Source organism: Pseudoliparis swirei, chromosome 5 (genome assembly GCF_029220125.1).
Source record: "Pseudoliparis swirei isolate HS2019 ecotype Mariana Trench chromosome 5, NWPU_hadal_v1, whole genome shotgun sequence".
Lineage (NCBI taxonomy): Eukaryota > Metazoa > Chordata > Actinopteri > Perciformes > Liparidae > Pseudoliparis > Pseudoliparis swirei.
The window spans coordinates 12,680,592-12,698,500 of record NC_079392.1 but is presented as its reverse complement, the minus strand read 5'-3'; the positions used below and the strand labels follow the sequence as shown (position 1 = coordinate 12,698,500).

General features: G+C 42.3%; 1 protein-coding gene across 12 annotated transcripts in view; it reads right to left on the bottom strand.

Moving 5' to 3' along the window:
• The window catches only part of lpp (LIM domain containing preferred translocation partner in lipoma), a 131,446-nt gene that overhangs the window by 84,651 nt on the left and 28,886 nt on the right, over positions 1 to 17,909 (bottom strand). The window contains exon 3 of one of the 12 annotated variants that reach the window (XM_056414713.1): positions 11,452 to 11,534. The exons of 10 other annotated variants lie outside the window; for them this stretch is intronic. The gene's annotated coding sequence lies outside the window, so the exon portion shown is untranslated. Of the gene's footprint in view, positions 1 to 1,470; positions 1,718 to 11,451; positions 11,535 to 17,909 lie in introns of those variants that run through there. One more of the 12 variants, XM_056414720.1, reaches the window with a different exon arrangement.

The window sequence follows — 17,909 nt, the reverse complement described above, 5'->3', positions numbered from 1 at the left end:
ACATGCTGGTGTCTTACACCCACCTGTCCTTTCAATGCAAATGCTTTCATTTCTCGACACACAAATGGCTAACAAAATAAAAGAGGAATTCAAAAAGGAGGCGAAAAAATAAGAAGGGAGAAATGATCTTAGAATGTGTGAGCAAGATTCATTGGGCGACACGTTGAATGGGAAATGTCTGTTACAGCGTGTGGTAAAGAAAAAATGTTTTGGATGATGGCAAATAATTCACAGCGTGTGCCAGTTTATGTGTCCTCGACCTTAAAGTGCACATTAAAATCAGTTTGTCTTCAACACATGATGAATGTGCCATTTTTGGGAACACTTAACAGATGCCAACAAACACCGATGACCTCAGTTTACAATCAGCATCGTGATCCATGGACTTCTAATTACTTTACCTCCATTTGACAAATCTACTTTCTAGTGGTCCCAACTAAAAATTATTGACTTTTATTATTTCCAAGGAATGCCACAAAGTAAAAGTTTTTTTTAGGTAACAAGGACATTATATCTTGAAATCGTTTTTTGCTGTGGAGTATTTCAAATATTTCGCCATTTAAAACACCACAAACGCCTCCATTGTGTTGAGGTGGAGCCTCATCTTAAAAACCTAAGCAACTAAAAACCAGCCAATTCCTGCATTATCAGACACAGACCACAATGGCTAAGTTAGATCAATTCAGTTTATTTTGTGGAGCCCAAAATCATCATCAGCAGGAGGCAGAGCGCTAATATACGGGACTTTAACCTTTTAATACGTCAAAGGACAAGCCGTATTGTTGCCGGACTCCATTAGAGGACGAAGACATAAATATATTAGTCCGCCTCAATACTTTGTGACTTCCTAAGACTGCAGGGCACTGTAGTTTATTGCAACACTCACATGCCACATGTGTTTGTTTTTTGCAACTATAAATCCATTGATGTGGCGCTGTGCAAGTGCTCCCAAGCGCCTTTCTTTTTTTTCTTTTCAGGGTGTGACGGCTGCGCCATGAAAACCCTCCCAAAAACTAAACTTTTTGAACACATGTCATGTGACGAGGAACAACCAATCAAAGCCAGCAGATATCTTTGCTTTCTTCTATAAATATCAGTCTACGTTAAATACATTTTCGCTTCTTTGACCTATTCAAGTTCTAAAAAATGAGTCCGGTTTTGCTGGCTTTCATAAAAATATCTGGCTAAAGATTTTTCAATGAGGTACAGTACGCCGCCAGGTGTGTTAGCTAGCGTGTTGGCATTCACCAGACAGATTAGCTGAGAAGATGCACTGCGTTAATAATAACACTGTCAAAAGTAACACTATGAATAAATAGTTGGCTCATTTTATTCCCACATGTAGAACGTATGTCCCCCATAGCTTCCAGCTGCCGTACCGCCCGCCGCTGCACAGTGACAGAACACCAGGTCTATGACCCATTTCCTGTTTGATTTTGGCCTCATGCTTATTTCTGTTAACTAACTCACTGTTCTGGTGCTGCTGCATCTGTACATCATCAAGAGCTGCAAGCTAAACAAGGGCCTCGACATGAGACCCCCGTCGGGTACTGCAGCTTGCTTCCCATTTCGGGCCGCCTGCGTGGGCTGGAGACCAGCATGCAGCAGTGACGGGGCGCGCCGAGGACGGTTCATCGGCCCGTCGTGGTTACGACTTCGGAGTTTCCACTTCGCCCCCCCGTTTGTCGTAGGACTGTGGGAGGAAACCGAAGCAGGCAGAGGAAACCCACACAAACAAACAGCGAATGCGGCGCCATGCCATGTGTGTGGGAGCTGCAAACATCCTGAAACAGACGTGGCCGGGCTGCGATGCGCATCTCAAGACCTTTGACCTGCGCTGGCTCGGCGTACCATCGTGTGCCGAGAGGTCTGAGGAGACCAAACACGACATGGTTTGATGCTTCTTTAACTTTGACTTCGTGTTCTCTGATCTCCTGCTACTTAAGAAGATGAATTATGCATGTGCTTACCGCTCGTCTGCATCAGCTTTGATGTGTTCAGCGATAATAAATAAAAGTCCCTCCCTAGTGCAAATGACGTGAACACGAGAAGGCATGTGCAAATACACACACTCAGAAGGGATTGCTATGGAAGGCATGTGGCGCAGGCCGACAGTGCGCACGCAGTCTTCAAAAAGGCTGCATCCGTATAGAAGCCTCATGAAAGGAAAGTCAATTGTGATTGCCGGGGCGAGCTGTGACCGTGTTTAACAGTTTGCTTTATGGGGGCACAGCAGTCTCTCACAGCTGTTCGCTGCACTTTTATAGCTGTCATTGAAGAACTGCTGCAGGTGTTTCTGCGGCATTAATCTTTCATATCCAACGAGGAAACTATCAAACAAAAACCATCCAAAGAGGACCACAGAGAGCACAGAATTCAAACACAAGATGGCAGGGTTCACAGTTTTTTTTTCTGGGGGGGGGGGGGGGGATGCTCATGAAATGCTTTCTAGCAAAATCTTCTGAAATTGTATGTTGAAAACGTACACAGAACTGCAGAAGTTATTCTTCCTTTTGCTTTTTTTTTTTAAACCACAAACATCTGTGGGTGATTGATTCCGGTTGCAGACACAGACGTGTTTTCTGTTTTCACCCTCTGACAATGTGACACGAAAAACAGATGAACAACTTGGAAGACAGTAATTAAAGCTAGACTGTAGCAGCACATCAAATGGTCTTAACATAAAGATAAATACTAAAGAACCATCTGTGTAGCCACTTTAAGACTTTTACTTTTGTTGTATCGTAGTGTATAGCTCACTCTGGAAGGTTTCTACAACGCTACCATTCAAGCTTTACATTAAAGCTAAGAATCTGAACTAGACGGCTGAGCACCAAACCTCACTTAACCCAGAGAAAATAGGGCGCTAGTCGGGCATTATTTTCAGCAGCAGATTAATAAAAATGTGGTTTGTCGACAACAATGGAGCTCTATGGCACGGAGCAAGAAGATATATCAGGCTTTGATTTAAACACAATACTTGCTAGTGGGATGACTATGTTGCATTTGGCCTTTTCATTTGCTGACCAATAGAGATGTATAGAATAACACTGGACTCAAAGACCACCAAATGGTCCATCTGCTGCTTTGCTTTACACAGAAGCACAAAACAGGAGATTGCAAATGAAAATTAGCAAACGTCCTCATGTACACTATATATTTAAGGGTTTCCAGTGCAGTCCATAATCTCATACGCATTTCTTTGTATCAGAAAGTGTATAAGGAAATGTGAAATAAGATTTGAAGTCCAATTATGCTGCTTTTCTCCCACCTTGTGCTTTGTCCCATGAGTGGAGTTGAGTTAAAACTACACAGCCCCTGGTTCACTAGGCAGCGATCAAAACATCACTTCAAAAAGACACTACAGAGATGAATATGGAGATACACTCCGGCTGGCAGATTTTTCATAGCAAATAGAGGGGCGGGAGGCTTCTGGGATTAGCACTCACGGTTCGTGATGCAATGTGCGGCGGGTCGGCCATGCGGATGAAAACGCTTTAAAAATTAAAGGTTCCCATCTGCAAGAGGTTGCTGCCGAGTCTTCCCAGCGTCGGACTCGCTCGGCTTCAGAGGGCTGGTTGAATGGCTGCACAGGTTAATGCGACATGACACAAACAAGAGCTCGCTGGCCGGGGAAGAGCAAAGAGTTCAAGTGGTCATTACGAATCTTGAAATGTTTTGTGCAAAGGGGGTAAATGTTTGAAAGTGCCCGGAAGTCTGACACCACTCGTTGTGTCAGCTCATTATTAATAATAGCAAAAGGCTGTTTTGGACCTCTTTCAAGCGTTACATTTTTTATATTGGAAGTGCAACGGTGGCGCCAGGAGATCGGAGGACCGGGCGGGTCAAACCCACACTCTGAAACATAGCCGCTGCAAACAGCACAGCGACATGCAGGGGTTTCTTTTTTATTCCTGATGCTGCTAATCTCTTTCTACTTCAGTAGTCTTTCATTTGTTTCATCAGAAAAAAATACAATTAATGACAGATATTGATTAATATATTGTCAGAGTACTGGAATAGGACAATGTTACTTGGCTAACAAGTGCCATTTTACTGACATGAACAGTTCTTTATCACACAATGACCTAGATATAATCCAAATTAGGATTTAGGTCCATGTAAATGTGAGAAAGTAAGATTTGACTTCTTTATCCCTTAAAGACAGGAATTCCCTGTGTGTAAGTGTGAGACAGGAATATGTTACTTGCCTCATCCCTATAAAACATGTAGCGTATGGATTAAGTAAAGTAAAACATCACTGTACAATCCAACAGTGAGAGGTCTTGGTAAATCCCCACTGGGATAAAAAAAAATGTTAGACGACTTAAAAAAAAAAAATGTTGGTACATATCCAGACAAGATGTGTTGCATATGTTTCATCCCTAAGAGGCATTTATTAATTAATGTCTCAGGCTACGGTCAGAGCCAGCACCACTCTGTCTCTTCTTTCTGACAAAACGTTTGCAGTTGGAAAATAATTGAATCTTTTAATTGTGTCCTTGAACTATACATCTCTTTCTTGGCTGAATGGCACTTTAGAAAATAAACTTTAAATTAGAGTTTTCTGAAGAGTTGCAACTGACTTATTAAAGTGCCCAACATTTCATCAATTAAAAAAGGTACCCTTACCAATAGGGGTACGGGAATACACTCCATGGGGTGCGTGAGGTTTTTTCTTTTTTAATTAGCATGAATTTTAAAAATCCTTTAAAAATAGTTATTTAATAAATATTCAATAAAATATAAGTGTATGGTCATAAACTGAATTTCATATTTTCTATATTAAATCCAACACTGAAAGCAATTTTGCATTTTCCAGTCTTCAAATGTCTAGTTCGACAAATAATAATAAAAAAACACTGAAATCAGCTCACAATAATATAAATGAGAAAATCCTCACAATTGAGCAAGTTGGCAGCAGAGAATTGTTGTCCTTTCCGCTTTAAAAGGGATTAAAATGACCGCAAAATTATGGACAATTACTGATAAAATATTAAACGGCAAAACAGCTGTCATTTATTTTTCCGTCGATTGACTCCTCTCCGCCACTTCTGTCATCTCCAGTTTGTGTGATTTGATCTGAATTAAAGTGATTCTATTAATATGTAATTCACAAGGTGGGGGGGGCCTCCAACACCAACAACAGTCCGTCCTGTTTCAACACTCCCGTCTCGCAGTCACTCGCTGTAAGTCAATCGGCCACTTAACACAAACCGGCCGTGACAACAAGCGGTGCGAAAGCTAGCAGGCAAAATCACCTTTGTGTTGTGTCAGAGCGAGTGAGCTCAGAGCGGTGTGAAGAAGAGGGTCTCGATCACAACTCGTCGCGTCGACAGAGAGGAGAGGACAAACTTGTTGGGCCGGTTAGCGGCGACAGACATCAACAGTGACTCTTCTCCGTACACGCAGCGGGCGCTTCGGCACGAGGCGAAACCTTATCAGCAGCTTCAATTGATTCGGTGTAAACCGTCAACGTTTTAAATTGCAAATGAATAGTTCATCGTTGACATCACTGGTGTCCCTTTTCCAAAACTTTTTTCTAAAATGTAAAAAGGCGGGAGCGTTTCAGACCTGTTTGCACAAGGCGCCATTACACAGACTGTGTAAAGCCCCCCTTAATTAGGCAAATTACACTGAGGGATAATGTGAAGGTTAATCAAATGATAAACATTGCAAATACCGATTTGTTTTCCCCACTAGCTATTGCGAGGACCCCAACCAGTAGATAACCATTACAAATGGGATTTGGAGCTGTAACTACTACAAAGACTGAAAAAAACAAAAAACACCACCACCTCCCCGAGCCAAGCAGAGCGGGGGAGGGGGGAGGGGGGCGGGGGGCAAACAGGATAGCAGGTTAGAAATGAAAAGGTAACATCTGAGTGTGTAGATTATTACAGGTTCTGATTCTGTGTTCCACTCTTTTTAATGCGTTTGTTTATGAGCAAGCATGCGTCGGTAATAAAAAATAAACAATTGCATTTTTTATTTTGTAAAACCCATTCTCACAAATTACAAATTTGCCTCAGAGTGCTTTACTATCTGTACATAAAGACATCCCTGTCCCAGAACCTCACATCGGATCAGGAAAAACTCCCAAACAACCCTTCAACAAAGACAACAAAGACATGCGAAATGGCCACAAAGATGTTTGCATGATGTAAACGATATAGACGATGCAATAATGACAATAAGATTAATTCCAGTCTAAAAGCAACGTAGGTGATAGCCGACTACATCAGTGACAGATACCAAACGGTTACTGTCTCATCGTCTACAGACGGAGCAGAACCTTCGGTCCTTGTTATAGTTCCAACCTCTTTGTTCCTGACGAACTTGAACATAATTTGAGATCCTCAGGCTGGCAGAGGTATTCATGTTTTCCTGTGTGTGTGTGTGTGTGTGTGTCATTTATAATGGCGATTCTCTCCTTGGCGTCTTCAACTGCCTCCAGCACCTTTATTTTTGTGGCTGTCATTGTAACTGAAGGTTTTTTCTTTCTTTTCTATCTGCACTAAAAACTGAATCTGTCGTTACATTCACAAAAACAAAAAGAGGCTCAGAGAAAGTTTGAAGGGTCAGAATACTTACAGAGGAAAGAAATCCACTGAACATGCTCTCTGTGCTTCTATTGTTCCTCAAGTGTCATCGTTAATTTTGGAGTTACGGCGCAAAACAAGAATGACATCCCTGCATCACTAAAGCATGAAAGATACCACTTATTCCCCCAGATAACCACTTTGTTGTCAAAGTAGCACCTTAAATACTTCCTCACAAGAGGTGCACGACGTTTCTGCTCAGCTGCCGAGTACTTTACTGGAGTTGATGGCCTTTGCTTCCTAATGACAGAAGCACAACTTTTCCGTAAATAAGTGAATGTGACGTTAATGCTGACTGACAGCTCGTATTGGCTTGGGAAATATCAAATAGAATCGTGTGGCTTGCATGACTGGAGTATGTGCTCCTTGATACTGCAAGTGGTAAGATGCGACGTCTCAGGAGTTTTATTTTATCCGAGTCTCAGGAGGGTGCTGACTGACAGCTGTAAATATATCTCAACGCAACCTTAACCATCTCCCGCGTACCTCTGGGGTAGATGGCACACTTGGGGAAAAAAATTTATTTGCATCAACAATAAGCAAAGAATGGATGTGTATATTTCCCACTTAATGCTTTTTTTATCTATAATAGTTTTGCTTGAGACACAATCATTTGTGTACAAATATTGTTTCAATAATTTTGCTGATTGCAGTGTTCATTTAGTTTTTTGTTATTGGATTTGTACAGTTACAATAAGCAATATTGAATATGCAGCACAGTAATGTATTAAAGTGTATTTGAATTTTGCTCAATACAATCCAGTATATTGCAAAGCAGCCCGTTTCTTTAATTAATATTCATATAATAAATATTCAAATGTGAATAAGATCTTATTCTGCATCAGAAATAATAACAATGATCCGCTTATAGTGACTAAATTGAGCCAGACAAACGTTTCAACTGAATTTTTTCTAGACATTATATGTTATGTGTAATTTTATATATGACGCTTACTTCCCTCAGAAGACTATTTTCAATGTTGGGAGACCAGTTTCCTGCGTGTGCACACGGCCGTGCAGAGCGTCCACTGATGCTAATGAGTCAGCTGGCACACGCCTTCAAATGAAGGCTTTGGGCTTCATCACTGTGCCATCATCATCATCGTCATGTGGTAGAAGAACGCATCGCCAATCTTTTCTTAGGAACTTCCTTAAAAACACAGACTGTATGATTTTATATGGTATGATGTGTTGGTTTAGCATGCTAACATGCACATGTGGGTATGCCATGAGGTCTGCAGGTGTTTACTTTTGGACAATTCATCTTTTGACCCGACCACCAAACGTTTTGCAATTCTTCTTCTCGGGATTATAAATATAATAGTGTATTGTCGGCGTATTGCAACAAAACATTGCAGTACAAAAGCCAGGGAAAAGTTTGAAGGCCACATAATCTGTCCCTCTGAGAGCACTGCAATTAACGATTATCTTAACGAATATTTGAATAATGGATTAATCTGTTGATTAGTTATTCGACTAATCGGATTTTAAAAAATGTAAAAACAAACATTTTCAACCTTTATTCAAAAACAGAACTAACAACGCTTTACTCACTCGAGTTTACTCGCCGGACTATTTGTGGTTTAATGCGTCATTCACGTCGGTGAAGGGGCGTGGCTTATCTCAATGGCTTTGCTCCGTGGAAACGGTTATTATTTCCGCCATCCACCACGCCCTCGTGTCTGGGCTCATAACGTCACCGGTAGACTCGCACAGCTCGGTGAGTTTCACCGACTGTCTGAATGACTGCCCTTTCCAGCGCTACGAGAGCAGCAGCAGCCAGTTAGTCGCCAACGGCACGACGCCAGTGATGAGGGCAGAGCGTCTCAATGCCGATTGGCTTTCGCAACGCAGCATTATGCTCTTTTCTCTCCCTCCGCTATTTTATAAGTCGATTTTTAACGATTCGTTGTTGCAACCTTTCTGCCAGGTTTATTTTTCTTTTAAAGGCGTCCTTATCAAAATGATGTTCTAAAGCGATGCGCTCGGAAATTGTGTTGAAGTGAAGCAGATTAGCTTTTTTTTTTTTTTTTATGTACCTTAAATCGTTGCTTGAAATCAAATACTAAAAAAAAAGAGAAATAAAATACAACAGCAAATATATCCTTTCAACATGTCAATATCGACCCAAAAAGTCCTTTAAATGTTGTTATTTAAATAGCATTAATCCTGTCTGCGTGTGCCTCATCTGCTCATTACATAACAGATACAATGCAAACAAAACAATTACAAGTCCACATTTTTATATTGATAGTTTAAAGTTCTCCTTTGGTCAACGGCCTTTTAAAACAATTCAAAAAGACAACACTGGCGTACAACTTTTCACCCCTCTAATTAAGCATCTCATGCTTCCTGTTCCAGCATAAAAGCCCTTCAGTGCACATCAAACTCAACTGTGTGTGATGAGTGATTTAACATCCAGACCGCCTCGCCGAGCGGCTCCGGGGGAGAACATCGGTCCCTTCCCTCCAAAGATGCTGCGCTCGTGCCCGTGAAATCAAACCGTTAATCCAGTGAATATACAGAGGTGACAATTAAGGGCCGTCACCCAACGGCGGCCTGTAGCTACACATGTCACTCTAGGATAGGTAGCTAATAAGCGCCTTAAGTTTTGGGTACGCATCGGGGCAAAGTCAACGAAAGTAGAGCTCGTCTAGGGAGGGAACAACAGCGAGCGGAGCGGAGCCGCAGACTTGCCTTGAACGGATGAAACATCGTGCCAAGCTGTCATTAATGGGCCATTAGTCTGACAGGCATTGTCCTAGGGCCTCTTACCACAGCAGAGGAGACGCTCATCACTCAACGGGAATACTTCTTCTTTTGATGGAGCTACCTGCATGGACTGATGATGGGTGGAGGGAAGAAACAAGTGTGGTATCATCTTCAACCTTGATGTGTTAATTGCTGCCTTTCATTCTTGAAGCGGGGTCGGAAAAACAAGACGAGTACGTTGGCTGCATCATTTACTTTCACTCTGTGGCGGAAGCAGTCGCTGGACAGATGTTGGTGTGGAGCACACACACACACACTTGGCATGGCATTTGGGATGTTGGTCTAGGTCAGTGGTCGCCAACCCGTCGATCGCGATCGACCTCGGAGACGTTCGCTGTCGCTCTCCAAAATAAAATGAAAATAAAATCAGAAACACATTGTTCCTCATTCTCAAAAACGTTATAAAGTGTCTTCTGAAACGTTTTCTTCCTGACTGGAAGATCGACGTCAGAAAATATCTCCGCCTGATTTTAATGAATGCCTGAAAGCGGGTTCTCTTACACAGCTGCGTTGTCAGATGTGCCCCCGAAAGAGGGGAATGTAGTCCACAGTGGTCCTACAGGTGGGGCGTGCCCCTCTAGTGGGGGAAAGTGGTACTACAGATGGGGCGCAGGGGAAATGCAGAAAGACCTAAGTGTTTTGATTTCATTCAATTAGAATTAGGCCAAATAAAAAGGCCTCAAGCTGCAAGTCCAGTCTGGACAGTCGATTTCTCTCAACGCCTCAATAGGCAGATCTTTCCTGTCACGAAGGCGGAGGTCAGGGATCTTGGGCTCAAAAAGGTTGGTGACCACTGGTCTAGGTGATAATGAAGTTGACTGAAACACAGCTGAAATGTAATTTCTGAAGTGGACAGACCGGAATCTTCGTCACCGTGAGAAAAGTACGAGCAGCAAGAGGACACGTTCCAGCGCCGGACAGAGTTCATCACGACCCACGAAAAAGTCGAGAAGAGCGGCCGGCTGACTGCAGCGGTGAAATACGGTGCAGAAGGGAGGCGAGCGCGTAATTAGGGGGTTCACCCCGTCAGCCATGTATCTTTGTAACGGCGTGTATGTGGTGCGGGGGTTGTAAATCAGTTTTGAATGCATGTTTATTTAAAACCCAACGGTGACCGGGATGGATGATGGTTATCTTGTTCTCGTCTATTGTAACCCGTCTATAACATGATGTCCATGTCCACCAGAGCTTTATCTGCCACTCAAATGAGCCGAGTCAATCAATAAAGAATGGACAACTAGGAGAACTTATATCCCCATGGCAATAAATACTCAGGGTTTATTTTTGACCAAATATTGTCTGTGAATTTCATCGTCTTTCTGTCTGAATGAAGCGTGTTTCAAACAGCTGATCTCCCAGCTGAAACACTGCTACTAGTGTATTTGTAAAAGATTTGTTGGTAACCGTGGTGGCACATATGGAAATTAAGGTTTTTCTCCTGGATCAAATTAGTGATTTTCTAAAAATTAAAAAAAATATATATCTGTATTATTCTTCTGTGGATTTTCCCAGTTCCTCATTAAAAAGGAAAAAAAGAAATAATGAAACTGTGTGACCTAGTAGCAACTATCAAAACATTACCATGAAACTCAATTATTATGTTGTTTGGTCCCATTTCTACCCGTTGGTCACTGATGAGTCCGTGTCGCATGAGGATGCAGGACGACATCACGGAGACGGCCCCATCAAGGAGTTACCCGTCAGTCCGCAGAATGTCACGGTTCACCTCTCGGTTTGTTTGGAACAAAAGGTCCAAATGAAGCACGCTGGAGTACCAGCTATTGTGACACAGGCTAAAGTGCTGATCCTTTTTCCCTGATCAAAAAAAAGATCACTACGTTTTTTTGTTGTTGCCTGATTCACTTCAGCTGTAGTATTTATTTGGTGACGTGGACAGAAAACACAACAAAGCTCTGAGGTCCCAGAGCTGATGTCAAGGTATAATCTCTCCGACATCCCGAACACTGTGAGATTGTTAGAAGTCACACTGAATTAACACAACCCTCCCAAGAAGTATGTGTGTGAGATAGTGTGAGTGTGTGTCTCTGTGTGTGTGCGTGTGTGTGAATGAAATTACCAGATTTCTTTTATTTTTCCTTCTTCAGTTGTGCCCTTGTTGTACTTTTACAGGAGCTGACAGATGTGTCAGCTTGATGTTTCCTAATGCATTAGGAAACAAAGCCGAGCGTTTACCGGAAGAATGCATGAAAAGCCCCGTGCTCCAAGAACAGTTCAGTCCAGCAAGTTAGTGGTGGAACTTTCAGCTGAGAAGACAACATTTAATATTAGAGGACAACAATTTTATACCAATCAGACATGAGCGATATGGAGCTGGTGGCTCGTTTGCTTTTGGTGACAGCGCTGTCGATCAAACGGGACTGAAACGCGCCCACACGCATTTGCGATAAAGAGTTTCTGACTTATTGTGGAATGCAGAATAAATTTGTCATGATGATTTAATGTTCCAGAGGAATCCTGTTTTCAGGGGCTTTGAGGTATTCAAAAGAATTGCTGTTATTCCTTATGCAACTGTACAGCGTCGAGACGAAAACCTCTCAGGGGAGTGTTGCTGCTGCCGCAGGTGAAGCGCTCCGTGAACCACGACGCCAAGTGAAAAGAATATCCTACAATGCTTGTGAATGAGACATTTCCTCGCCTGCTGACCAGATGCGACGCTGAGCACAGAGCAAGGCTCCTCGGAGCTGAACAACAAGAGACTGAAAACTCAACTGTGGACGTAAAAAAGAAAACAGAAGGAAAGAAGAAAAAAAAGTCACAGAAGGTATAATCCCTGTACTGTTGGAACGGTGGATTAGCGGATTTCTGAATTCCTCACAGCCTCTGCCATGTGCTGCTGTAGCTACACCTTTACAGTCTCTCCCCAAAAAGACGCTTAAATCCTTCATTCAACTAAACCTCATCGAAGAGGAGAAAAAAGAGGCTCCTTCAATTCAGGGACCCTCGGTGAGACGATGTCCACCTCAAACATTAAACGTGTCCCCGACGCACAGGGAATGAGGACGCTTCTGTCGCCGTGAATAAAAAACAACCTTTTAGCGATTTATGATTCCGTGACAGCAAGCGGACACGTCTCAGATTCCCAACCCTGTTTCTTTAGTTGATTTCCTGTACCGCAGGTATTGAGCTGTTATTTGAAAATGTTGCACACAGCTTATTCTGCGCTGCCTCAATGTGCACGTCGATCCCCTCATTCAAACTTCTATTGGGTTCTGGCTCGGGGGACATAATCCCTCTCCCCGGCAAAGCCACATCGAATCAGCTCGTCAATAACACTTTGTTTACCGGGTACAGATGACTTTGCCAGAGAATCTCCTTACAGCGCAGGCTGCAGAGGCATGAATGAGTGTAAGCTCGTGACGATTTTCATCTGAAGCCCGTTTTAAATACTTGAGCTACCATTTAAGCAATAGCAGCAGACAGAGATTTTGCGTCGCCATTGTGTCCGAATCATTTGGACTCGGCCCCGATGAGAGAGGCGCACAAAAGAGCCTTTTGTCTCGACTTAGTTATTGCTCCTTTTTTTGTGGGGAGGGGGGGCACCACCACAGAGAAATAACAATGGGCAGCTTTAGGTCCAGAACTTCATCGTGCCACACCGAGCCGGGGTTTCCTCATGCTGGCTTTAAAAACGCTCACAATACCAGCGGCTAAGCTCACGGAAAAGTTATCAGCCGCTGAGGGAGAGAGTTGGTATTAAACAACTATCGGTGAGAGAAAGCTGAAGATGCATTACAAGTTCATAATCTGCATTTTAGGGTCGTGGAAAACATTTCCTTTTAATAGAAAAAATCAATGGGAAGAGTCCGGCGTCCCCAATGGGAAACACCACACTGGTTAAAATAAATATAGATAAAATACACAAACAACTAATTAAATCATATAATTATTTAAATAGCGCATGTATCCCAATCTATCTTTTCATCAAATAGATATTTCTGTCTCATAATATTATTTAACACTAACGAAAGAACTAGTAACGGAGACATTATTACAATATCCGTCAAATTAAATTATCTGAAACAATTGTATTTATTAAACTATCAGTCAGGAGGTTTTAATACATTTTCAATCGGATTAAGTCAAATGTTTCTCACGTATCTGGCTGCACATCCAGTGCCGACATCGCCTCAAAAAGAATGTTAAACCGGATTCTTGTCCGTTTCAGGCACTAAAGTTTCTCCAGAAAATGAAGAAGAGAAGGAAACCGTTGAAGTGGTCATCGGGGTCGCGTTCCCTTCACCGTGCTCTGTGTTAAACATACTGGGCAGATATTTGCTGATTAATGCAGGTGCGCTAGATCACAAACAGCAGATGTCCAGTTGCAGCACAACCTGAGAGATTGGCCTCATTCGTACAGGAACGGTGCGCTTTGATAAGTGAGATCCACACCACAGTGCAGCACACAGGGACGTTCCTCCTCTGCAGATAAGGACTTGAGCTCAGGGATTTCTTGCAGATCGCTTTAGCAAACATATCACAGCACAGATGTGTGTTTTCACGTTGAACGTTCTTGAAAGGCCTGTACAGAAAAACTGTTGCCGATTGTCGACATAAAAAAATAAAAATTGTGGATCACTCCTTAAAAAATAAATCAGATCCCCGTCAAGCCCCTGAAGAAAAACAAAAGTGCTGAAATCCTGTTTGTCCAGCAGCATCTGTGCAGCGTCAGCCGGGCTCTCCACTGCTCACGCTGCTGCGCCGTGACCTTCGGCATCACCCAAAGACGATTATTTGAGAAGCAAAGTTAAACTAGTTGTTTTTTTAAGAGGGCTTTATCCTTAATTGACTGATATCTGTTGCTGTTTACGTGTCCCTGCTGCTGAGAAAAAAACTAATCCACGCACGCTCACGGGTCCCGCTAAACATCCAGCCAGGGGTATCTGTGTCGACCTCTTAATCACTCTGGGGTCGCTTTAATCTTTCCGTCTTAAGCGTGTCTTATTTACTTGTTTTCCTTGCAGAAAGTGATCGCGGGCAGCTCAGCTGAGTATCATCCTGCGCTGCAGTTTGTCATGGAGTAGCTGCAGTAATTGCCCAGAAAGTACTCCTTCATCCTCAGGGTGTAAACACGCAGCCTGATAGCCGCACATCAAACATATCTGCAGAGCTGCGAACAAAAAGCTCCAATTGCTCCATCACGTGACGGCTCAATACACCATTATCTTTCCGTTGCAATTGTTAAAGCATGTGGCCCCGGCTCGGAGCAGCATGGATGTTTGATTCCTAAACGTGCATCAGACATGAAGACCTGATGGTCTGCTTCTGTACGGAAATAAACTGACAAATGTACAACTATCTTACCAAAGTCAATCTGAAGATTATTTTAAAAAATTTACATTTTCCCGAGACTTTAGGAGTTCAAATCAGGTCAAAAGAATTCAATTAAAAGAAGCAAAAAAGTTCTCCACTTTAGGTTGTTATTTTAAAAAAAAATCAAAAAATAACAATGTACGCTCCAAACAGAAAGCACATTGAATGATGCGTTGGTGAACATCTGGCGTCTGGAACACACCGAGGATACGGTTGGGAAAGAGGAGTCTCGTAAACATGCCACCGTAACCGAGGAGAATGACCGCAGCCTCAAGTGGCATTCTAGGGCAACCGAGGACAATTAGGAAATTAGGACCAGAAAACAAAAGAATGTCCCTTTGTTTTGTTTTTAATCCCTTTGATTTTTATGTAGTTTATTTTTCAATATTTCACTTATTGAACCGTTCATTGATGCTTTGTGTTAAATTTATTTCCTAACCTACAAGCCCTGTTGGAAGTCTTTAGTCATTATTTTGTGGTGACTTATATAAATGTATGGGTGTAAATATATTGGAATCAGCTTGTAATGTTTGAAAGTGTTCTAATTGTGAAATTGTACACAACAACAACATGCCAATGATTTTAACAGCCAAATGCAGGGCCTCCAAGGAAAGTGGGGGAGTGTTTTTAATACTGAATGTTTTTTTGGAGGTTGGGAGTGTGGGGGTTATTTGGGGAGAAAGAACATATAAAGAAATTAATCAAAAGGAGGGAAAAAAGAAAAAAGAGACCATGTGTCAAACGTGATGATGTTATGAGTCGCGCAGTCCCATGAGAAAAGATGCCACGACGCAGCCATCCACCCTCGGTCGTTGTTGTGCGGTGCTAAAAGTCTTCACCATCATTATTATTGTTTTGTATGGCATTCGTTCTAAACCGTCCAATCGGGGCACACGCGTTACGTTTATAAGAAGCTCTAATCGTTGGAGCCGTCAGCCGTGTAAATATGGTATCTTAATCACAACACTCAAATCAGACTCAAATCTAAAGCAGTGAAGCTCAAATAGCCTCATATTGATATTTCAAACTTATAATGACAGCACCTCCAATATATGCAGATGGACATCGTGTCTGAGCACCTTGGCTGAATCAGTTTGACATACTAGATATATCGTATATAAATGCGTATAGCAAACACTTTAACTTTTGTCCAAAAATTTGATAATTGTTTTCGAGGGCATGCAGTTAGTGACAGTGTGGGCTCGAGCACATCGTCCTACATGGTGATGAATCAAGTTGTTCAATGTTAAGATCGTTGAAAGTCACGACACAGAGCAGGTTGGTGCACGGCAACACAGGTCGTGGACGGACAGAAATAAAGTTGTGATGTAATATCTGTAAACTTGAATGTGAAACTGGGAGACACGAAACAAGAAGCTCTTCAAGTGGAGCATTACCCACCCATCATAAATTATTATTGTTTTCTTTTCATGAATAAAACAGATAACATTTCAGATGGCATTTTGCAATGCAGGCAAAAAACAAATAAAATTGCTTTGGAGAAGAATCTACGTGGATCTTTTCTCTCAGCCCTGAAAGCGGTTTTAACACCAACAGGCTGTTGAGATTATCAGGTTGGAAAATGTGAGCTACAATATAAATCATGAATACCTTACACTACCGTTCAAAAGTTTGGGATCACCCAGACAATTTCGTGTTTTCCATGAAAACTCACTTTTATTTATCAAATGAGTTGCAAAATGTATAGAAAATATAGTCAAGACATTGACAAGGTTAGAAATAATGATTTGTATTTGAAGTATTAATTTTTTTCTTCAAACTTTGCTTTCGTCAAAGAATGCTCCTTTTGCAGCAATTACAGCATTGCAGACCATTGGCATTCTAGCTGTTAATTTGTTGAGGTAATCTGTTGAAATGTCACCCCACGCTTCCTGAAGCACCTGCCACAAGTTGGATTGGCTTGATGGGCACTTCTTGGACCATACGGTCAAGCTGCTCCCACAACAGCTCAATGGGGTTGAGATCTGGTGACTGTGCTGGCCACTCCATTACAGACAGCAGACCAGCTGCCTGCTTCTTCCTCAATAGTTCTTGCACAATGTGGAGGTGTGCTTTGGGTCATTGTCCTGTTGGAGGAGGAAATTGGCTCCAATCAAGCGCTGCCCACAGGGTATGGCATGGCGTTGCAAAATGGAGTGATAGCCTTCCTTATTTAAAATCCTTTACCTGGTACAAATCTCCCACTTTACCAGCACCAAAGCAGCCCCAGACCATCACATGACCTCCACCATGCTTGACAGATGGTGTCAGGCACTCTTCCAGCATCTTTTCACCTGTTCTGCATCTCACAAATGTTCTTCTGTGTAATCCAAACACCTCAAACTTGGATTAATCTGTCCAGAACACCTTTTTCCAATCTTCCTCTGTCCAATGCCTGTGTTCTTTTGCCCATACCAATCTTTTGTTTTATTGGCCAGTCTCAGATATGGCTTTTCTTTGCCACTCTGCCTAGAAGGCCAGCATCCCGGAGTCGCCTTCACTGTCGACGTTGACACTGGCGCTTATGGGTACCATTTAAAGAAGCTGCCAGTTGAGGACCTGTGAGGGGCGTATTTCTCAAGCTAGAGACTCTAATGTACTTGTCTTCTTGCTGAGTTGTGCACCGAGGCCTCCCACTTCTCTTTCTGCTCTGGTTAGAGCCCGTTTGTGCTGTTCTCTGAAGGGAGTAGTACACACCGCTGGAGGAAATTTTCAGTTTCTTTGCAATTTCTCGCATGGAATAGCCTTCATTTCTAAGAACAAGAATAGACTGGCGAGTTTCACAGGAAACTTCTTTTTTTCTGGCCATTTTGAGAGTCTTATCGAACCCACAAATGTGATGCTCCAGATAATCAACTAGCTCAAAGGAAGGCCAGTTTTATAGCTTCTCTCATCAGCAAAACAGTTTTTAGCTGTGCGAACATAATTGCACAAGGGTTTTCAAGGGTTTTCTAATCATCCATCAGTCTTCTAAGGCGATGAGCAAACACAATGTACCATTAGAACACTGGAGTGATAGTTGATGGAAATGGGCCTCTATACACCTATGGAGATATTTCATTAGAAACCAGACGTTTCCACCTAGAATAGTCATTTACCACATTAACAATGTATAGAGTGTATTTCTGATTGATTTAATGTTATCTTCATTGAAAAAAACAATGCTTTTCTTTGAAAAATAGACATTTCTAAGTGATCCCAAAC